The 8,941-nt window shown below is 48.2% G+C and overlaps 1 non-coding gene across 1 annotated transcript; it reads right to left on the bottom strand.

Moving 5' to 3' along the window:
• Positions 1-8,507: 8,507 nt before the first annotated feature.
• LOC144504190 (U2 spliceosomal RNA) lies at positions 8,508-8,706 on the bottom strand. The gene has a single exon (XR_013499600.1). It is a non-coding gene; the product is annotated as a U2 spliceosomal RNA (small nuclear RNA).
• Between the last annotated feature and the right edge of the window lie 235 nt (positions 8,707-8,941).

Below are 8,941 nucleotides of genomic sequence, written 5' to 3'. Positions count from 1 at the left end.
CAGTTAAGTTTAGTTTATTTATTAGTGTTCCAAGTAGGCTTACATTAACACTGCAATGAAGCTACTGTGAAATTCCCCTAGTCGCCACACTCCGGTGCCTGTTCGGGTACACTGAGAGAGAATTTAACATGGCCAATGCACCCTAACCAGCACGTCTTTCAGACCATGGGAAGAAACCGGAGCACCTGGAGGAAACCCACACAGACACAGGGAGAATGTGCAAATTCCACACAGACAGTGACCCAAGCTGGGAATCGAACCCAGGTCCCTGGCGCTCTGAGGCAGCAGTGCTAACCACTGTGCCACCCCACCATGCCATCCAAGGGGCTTTTCCAATGGGGACATAGAATACAAAAGCAAAATAATCACGTCAAAAACATTGATTTAGCCTCAACTGGAGTATTACTTCCATAGGCACCTCACTTCAGGAAGGATGTGAAGGTATTAGAGAGCGTGCAGAAAAAATTCAGAAGAATGGTTTGAGGAATGAGGAAAGTCAGTTACATACATAGGTTGTAGAAGCTGGGACTGTTCTCCTTGCGGAAGAGATGATTGAGGGGAGATTTGATCGAGGTGTTCAAACTCATGAGGACTCTGGACAGCATTGCTTGGGAGAAACTGTTCCTACTGGTGGAATAATCATGAACAAGACAGCATCGATTTAAGTAAATTGGCAAAATAAGCAATGGCGACATGAAAAGAAACTTTTTTATAACCAGGGTTCAGGGTAAACACATTCTTCTTAGAGTGAAGGGCAAGGCTGATAGAAGTAGGGAACCCTGGATAACTCGGGATATTGAGGCCCTGGTCAAGAAGAAGAAGGAGGCACATCACATGCATAGGCTGCTGGGATCAAGTGAATCCTTTAAAGAGTATAGGGGGTGTAGGAGTAGAGTTAAGAGAGAAATCAGGAGGGCAAAAAGGGGACACAAGATTGTTTTGGCAGATAAGGCAAAGGAGAATCCAAAGAGCTTCTACAAACACATAAAGGCCAAAAGAGTAACGAGGGAGAGAGTAGGGCCGCTTAAGGATCAACAAGGTCATCTATGTGTGGATCCACAAGAGATGGGTGAGATCCTAAATGAACATTTCTCATCAGTATTTACTGTTGAGAAAAGCATGGATGTTAGGGAACTTAGGGAATTAAATATTGATGTCTTGAGGAGTGTATATATAACAGAGAAGGAGGTGCTGGAAGTCTTAAAGCGCATCAAGGTAGAGAATCTTAGAATCTTAGAAACCCTACAGCACAGACAGAGGCCATTCGGCCCATCGAGTCTGCACCGACCACAATCCCACCCAGGCCCTACCCCCATATCCCTACATATTTACCCGGGACCTGATGAAGTGTATCCCAGGACATTGTGGGAAGCTAGGGAGGAAATTGCGGGTCCCCGAGCAGAGATATTTGAATCATCGATAATCACAGGTGAGGTGCCTGAAGATTGGAGGGTGGTAAATGTTGTGCCTTTGTTTAAAAAGGGCTGCAGGGAAAAGCCTGGGAACTACAGGCCAGTGAGCCTCACATCTGTGGAGGGTAAGTTGTTGGAAGGTATTTTGAGAGACAGGATCTACAGGCATTTAGAGACGCAAAGACTGATTTGGGACAGTCAGCATGGCTTTGTGAGTGGAAAATCATGTCTCACAAATTTGACTGAGTTTTTTTGAAGGGGTAACCAAGAAGGTAGATGAGGGCAGTGCAGTTGATGTTGTCTACATGGACTTTAGCAAGGCCTTTGACAAGGTACTGCATGGTAGGTTGTTGCAGAAGGTTAAATCTCATGGGATCCAAGGTGAGGTAGCTAAATAGATACAAAATTGGCTTGATGACAGAAGCCAAAGTGTGGTTCGAGAGGGTTGTTGTTCAAACTGGAGACCTGTGACCAGCAGTGTGCCTCAGGGTTCGGTGCTGGGTCCACTGTTATTTGTCATTTATATTAATGATTTGGATGAGAATATAGGAGGCATGATTAAATTTGCAGGTGACACCAAGATTGGTGACATAGTGGACAGTGAAGAAGGTTATCTCCGATTGCAACGGGATCTTGATCAATTGGGTCAGTGGGCTGATGAATGGCAGATGGAGTTTAATTTAGATAAATGCGAGGTGATGCATTTTGGTAGATTGAACCAGGGCAGGACTTACTCAGTTAATGGTAGGGCGTTGGGGGAAGTTACAGAACAAAGAAATCTAGGGGTACAGGTTCGTAGCTCCTTGAAAGTGGAGTCACAGGTGGACAGAGTGGTGAAGAAGGCATTCAGCATGCTTGGTTTCATTGGTCAGAACATTGAAGTGGAGATGCCGGCGTTGGACTGGTCTAAGTACAATAAGAAGTCTCACAACACCAGGTTAAAGTCCAACAGGTTTCCAGTTGGATAACCTGTTGGACTTTAACCTGGAGTTGTGAGACTTCATACAGAACATTGAATACAGGAGTTGGGACGTCTTGTTGAAGTTGTACAAGATATTGGTAAGGCCACACTTGGAATACGGTGTACAGTTCTGGCCACCCTGTTATAGAAAGGATATTATCAAACTAGAAAGAGTGCAGAAGAGATTTACTAGGATGCTACCAGGACTTGATGGTTTGAGTTATAACGAGAGGCTGGATAGGCTGGGACTTTTTTCTCTGGGGCGTAGGGGGCTGAGGGGTGATCTTATAGAGGTCCATAAAATAATGAGGGGCATAGATCAGCTAGATAGTCAATATCTTTTCCCAAAGGTAGGGGAGTCTAAAACTAGAGGGCATAGGTTTAAGGAGAGAGGGGAGAGATACAAAATGTCCAGAGGGGCAATTTTGTTATACTGAGGATGGCGAGCGTCTGGAACAAGCTGCCAGAAGTAGTAGTAGAAGCGGGTACACTTTTGTCTTTTAAAAAGCATTTAGAGAGTTACATGGGTAAGGTGGGTATAGAGGGATATGGGCTAAATGTGGGCAATTGGGACTAGCTTAGGGGGTTTTAAAAAAAAGGGCGGCACGGACAAGATTCAAGCTTTCAGCAGGGAATTGGGTCATTCTCTGAGAAGGAAAATGTGCAGCACAACGAGGAGAAGGCAAGAGAGTGGCACAAGGTGAGTTGCTCCTTCAGAGACCTGGGTTCAATTCTGGCCTTGGGTAACTGTCTGTGTGGAGTTTACACGTTCTCCCGTGTCTGTCTGGGTTTCATCTGGGCGCTCCGGTTTCCTTCCACAGTCCAAAGATGTGCAGGTTAGGTGGATTGACCATGCTAAATTGACCCTTAGTGTCCAGAGATGTTTAGGTTAGGTGGATTACCCATGGTAAACATGCAGGCTTATGAGGATAGGGCGGGTGGGAGTGGGCATTGTGGGCCTGAGTAAAACGTTCTTTCCGAGAGTTGGTGCAGACTTGATGGGCTAAATAGCCTCTTTCTGCACTGTAAGAATTCTATGGAGGCGGTGGATACAGAGGCACTTCAATGTGATTTGGACAAGTTGAGTGAATGGGCAAATGCATGGCAAATGCAGTATAATGTGGATAAATGTGAGTTCATCCACTTTGGTCGAAAAAACAGGAAGACAGTTTATTTGGTTCACGTCAGCCCATCCACAACTCCCCAGGTTTCCTGATGCGTCTTTACCAGCTTTGGGATGAACGAACCCTGAAGCCTGGCATCTGGCTTGGGGCCAGCTACAACCTCACCTCCGACAGACTTCCATGTGCCCGAGCCCTCGAATGTGCCCACCACCACCTGGTGTGATGCAATGTAATGTAATGTTTATTTATTAGTCACAAGTAAGGCTTACATTAACACTGCAATGAAGTTACTGTGAAATTCCTCTAGTTGCCACAGTCCGCCGCCTGTTTGGGTCAATGCACCCTAACCAGCACATCTTTCAGACCGTGGGAGGAAACTGGAGCACCCGGAGGAAACCCACGCAGACACGAGGAGAATGTGCAGACTCTGCACAGACAGTGACCCAAGCCGGGAATCGAACCCGGGTACCTGGCGCTGTGAAACAGCAGTGCTAACCACTGTGCCACCGTGCTGCCCATGTGCCACCGTGCCACCCATGTGCCACCGTGCCTCCCATGTGCATCAGCAGCTGTGATGTCCTCACGAGTAAGTGACACAGAAGCCCCAGCACTAATATGACCCACTGTGGTGATAGTCTCTGCATTGGTGGGTTGTGTGGTTGATGCCTGTGCTGATACACTGGTGCTGTCCTCAGAGGATTCCTCAGGGCCTGCCTCCGAGGTGTCGTCTGTGGTGTCCATGGGAGTTGGTTCCCGAGCAACGGGGGGGCGGATTGGGGGGGTAACACCAGAAGGGCCTGGTGCATCGGGGTCCAGGACTGTAAGAATGAACACATTAGGAGAAGGGAGGGAAAACACGCAGCATGGCACTTACTCCAAAGAACAGTAAGGAATAGGTTTCAGCTGATGCTCACTGGCATGCCGGATGCTGACCTGGCTGTTGGTTACCGTTCTATGAGTGTCCCCCCCTGCCAGCTCCAGGTCATGCTGCTCATGCACTGTGAACATCCACAGCTCTGGGACACCCCCACCAGTCTCTTCCCTCTCATGGCGGTTGTGCGCAGTTTTCTCCTGTGAGGACATAAGAGGGACTGAAAGCATGATGTATGGAAGGGTATGGGGTGCAATGTGTGTCGGGGTTGGGGAGCTCGTGTTGGCTGTTTTGGGAAAATGGGTCCACACTGGGGGGGTGCCACAGGGTTTGGAGGCAGTACTGGAGAGGCGGGGGTGGGGCGGGGGGAGGAGGGGCTGCCTTAAGGTGTCTGGAGATGGTTTGACATTGTAAGCACAGCATGTGTGCAGGTTTCAGGATGGGATGCACACTCATCTTGCTGCCTGAAGAAGGTCGTTCAGTTTCTTGCAGCACTGTTCTCTGGGCCAATGGGTCAGAGTTCCAGCATTTACAGCAGCTACAACTGCCTCCCATAATGCACTTGCTGGGTGACCCCGTGAGCGACGGCCCTGAGTGAGGGGTACAGCAGCTGGCACCTCTCCTCCACCGCACCCACAGGCAGGCCTGTGCAATTTAGGTTGGGACGGCGCGGTGGCACAGTGGTTAGCACTGCTGCCTCACAGCACCAGGGACCCGGGTTCGATTCCCGGCTTAGGTCACTGTCTGTATGGAGTCTGCACATTCTCCCCGTGTCTGCGTGGGTTTCCTCCGGGTGCTCCAGTTTCCTCTCACAGTCTGAGAGATGTGCTGGTTAGGGTGCATTGACCCGAACAGGCGTCGGAGTGTGGCGACTAGGGGAATTTCACAGTAACTTCATTGCAGTGTTAATGTAAGCCTTACTTGTGACTAATAAATAAACTTATTTAAAATTTCAGAAAATCTGGGACCACGTTTCTTTGCCGCCATCTTCCTGGCATGACTGCCTGTGTGTCCATAATTGCAGCTTATAGACAGCTCTGCCTTGTTAAGGGAGTCCAGGTGCAGTCAGTTTGGGTCAGTCATGGGCCCGTTAGTTTAATCTCATTGTGAATAATGCGCAGGCTGCCTGGTTTCAATCGAGGGTGAGCCATCTCCAAAGTTGCTGATTGGGTGAACTCAACAAGGTACAGTGTCCATGGGGGGAGCGGGTGCAATGCTCACGGCTCCCACTCAACAAGAGGGAATGCTCGCAGAGCGGGACTGTGCATGGCAGTACAGCGCTGTGCATGTGAAGTTGGGGGGAATGGAGAGGCTGGGAGGCCGGCGATGTCCGGGTCAATGAGCGATGGGGAAGTCAGTGATTTTCTTGTGGGGGGAAGGGGGATGAGAGGCCGGCCGGCAATGTCCGTGGTGAGAGTGAGAGGGCGGGCAGCGATGACTTGATTTGATTTATTATTGTCACATGTATTAGTATACTGTGAAAAGTATTGTTTCTTGCGTGCTATACAGACAAAGCATACCGTTCATAGAGAAGGAAATGAGAGAGTGCAGAATGTAGTGTTACAGTCACAGCTAGGGTGCCGAGAAAGATCAGCTTAATGCAAGGTAAGTCCATTCAAAAATCTGACAGCAGCAGGGAAGAAGCTGTTCTTGAGTCGGTTGGTACGTGACCTCAGACTTTTGTATCTTTTTCCCGACGGAAGAAGGTGGAAGAGAGAATGTCCGGGGTGCGTGGGGTCCTTAATTATGCTGGCTGCTTTGCCGAGACAGCGGGAAGCGTAGACGGAGTCAATGGATGGGAGGCTGGTTTGCATGATGGATTGGGCTACATTCACGACCTTTTGTAGTTCCTTGCGGTCTTGGGCAGAGCAGGAGCCCATACCAAGCTGCGATACAACCAGAAAGAATGTGATTTCCCAAAGATCCCTGCAAGCGCGGGGGCTCGTTCAGCGCGCAGATTTCAGCCTCTCCAGCGGGAATAGGCCCCGCCCCAGGATTTATCGTGTGATTCACGCTACTGCCCTCTGCAGCGCACAGAGCGTGGGAGATTCATTTTGAAAATCCCGCTGAAAAAACCAGCGTGATGTACTCCAGGTTTTACATGAATTCAACGCTTAGATTTTTTTGCGGGGGGTGAAATCGCCCCTGTGATTTTCTCTGTTCGGGGCACTGTCTAAATTCTCCCATCCCTGAACACAATGCTGCAGCGATGCGGGAGCTTGCCAAATATCTGTGTTTCCAGTAAATCACTGAAGACCTGTGCACTAATGGATCTGCTTTACATAACGCCCCGGGGAGGCATCATCACTCACTGCTGCTGAGACGGGGCCTGCAGACAATGGGAGTAAAACTCTGCATCGACTGAGAAAGGGCAATTTAGCGAGAGCTGCAAATGGCACCAATTAATTCAGGAAGAATTGAAGCCTGCTTGGAAGGTGCCAATCTTTCAGAATTTTAAACGCTGCATGATTTGTGATGGGCCTCTGAACGTCCAGCAAGGTGAGAAGTGCAGTTATCAAACACAGTCAGACAGCACAGAGGGAGGCTGCTCGGCTCATCATGCCAGCTCTTCCCAGGCAGCAGTGGTCCTGTGAGTAGCACTCCTGCTTCTGAGTTCATAGAATACCATATCATAAGAACTAGGAGCAGGAGTAGGCCATTTGGCCCCTCGAGTCTGCTCCGCCTTCACTAGAATAAGGAACAAAGAACAGTACAGCACAGGAACAGGCCCTCCAAGCCTGCGCTGATCACGTTGTCCTTCCTGGACCAACTGCCTGTATCTCTCTATTCCCCGTCTCTTCACGTGTCTATCCAGATAAGTCTTAAATATCGCTAACGTGTCTGCCTCAATCACCTCACTTGGCAGTGCATTCCAGGCCCCCACCACCCTCTGTGTAAAAAAACCTCGTAAGAAGTTTAACAACACCAGGTTAAAGTCCAACAGGTTTATTTGGTAGCAAAAGCCACACAAGCTTTCGGAGCTGCAAGCCCCTTCTTCAGGTGAGTGGGAATTCTGTTCACAAACAGAGCATATAAAGACACAAACTCAATTTACATGAATAATGGTTGGAATGCGAATACTTACAACTAATCAAGTCTTTAAGAAACAAAACAATGTGAGTGGAGAGAGCATCAAGACAGGCTAAAAAGATGTGTATTGTCTCCAGACAAGACAGCCAGTGAAACTCTGTGGGGGTTACAAATAGTGTGCCATGAACCCAATATCCCGGTTCATGGCACACTATTTGTAACCCCCACAGAGTTTCACTGGCTGTCTTGTCTGGAGACAATACACATCTTTTTAGCCTGTCTTGATGCTCTCTCCACTCACATTGTTTTGTTTCTTAAAGACTTGATTAGTTGTAAGTATTCGCATTCCAACCATTATTCATGTAAATTGAGTTTGTGTCTTTATATGCTCTGTTTGTGAACAGAATTCCCACTCACCTGAAGAAGGGGCTTGCAGCTCCGAAAGCCTGTGTGGCTTTTGCTACCAAATAAACCTGTTGGACTTTAACCTGGTGTTGTTAAACTTCTTACTGTGTTTACCCCAGTCCAACGCCGGCATCTCCACATCATAAAAAAACCTCCCCCCTGCACATCTCCACTGAACCTTTCCCCAACCTTGAACTCGTGCCCCCTTGTAATTGTCATTTCTGCCCTGGGAATAAGATCATGGCTGACCTTTCGTGGACTCAGCTCCACTTACCCGCCCGCTCACCATATCCCTTAATTCCTTGACTGTTCCAAAATCTATCTACCTTTGCCTTGAAAAACATTCAACAAGATATCCTCAACTGCTTCACTGGGCAGGGAATTCCACAGATTCACAACCCTTTGGGTGAAGAAGTTCCTCCTCAACTCAGTCCTAAATCTGCTCCCCCTCATTTTGCCCCCTAGTTCTGGTTTCACCCGCCAGTAGAAACAACCTCCCTGCGCAGGTTTCGGACTGTGTGGCCCTCTCACTCTGAATCTGAGCTATCCTTTCACGTTTCGATGCGAATCAGCCATTATCTCTCCATTTCTTTTTTGTATTTTTATTCCAATTCAATCAAATCAAGTCCAATTCAGAGTCTCAACAAGTTGAGACATTCCCGATCCAAGCTGACAAGACAGGGCTCTCACCTCCTGTCTTGGGCTTGATCAACGTGATCCAAGCCGATTGGAGTAGGCATAGCTCCTCCTCCAAGGCTTGCTCTCATTTGCATCTTAGCCAAAAGGCCGAGATGCCACTCTTAAAAATTGCTTCAAATGAAGCTAAAATGTAACCTAATGACTTGAACCAAGCGCAGCATGTCGATACTACACTTGATCTTAGCCAAAAGGCCGAGAAGCGACAGTGAGTAGAATGCGCATAAAGTACTCCACAAAAATTGTGTCTAATTAGCATCTGAGTGCTAAAGTTTGTCTATTTTAGCACCTCCTCAGGCAGGTTCAAATGATGCTAATCAGCAGTTAGGAACTAAACAAACAGGAGTGCCTGTAACACAACACCCAATAAGCAGCAGACTTCACCGAAACAACCCCTGCTGTTTGATTAGATTCCCCCAGCCCATAATTCACTGCCCGCTAC

This window comes from Mustelus asterias, chromosome 14, assembly GCF_964213995.1.
Source record: "Mustelus asterias chromosome 14, sMusAst1.hap1.1, whole genome shotgun sequence".
Taxonomy (NCBI): domain Eukaryota; kingdom Metazoa; phylum Chordata; class Chondrichthyes; order Carcharhiniformes; family Triakidae; genus Mustelus; species Mustelus asterias.
Note: the sequence above shows the minus strand (reverse complement) of the source record. Positions and strands in the feature narration are given on the sequence as shown.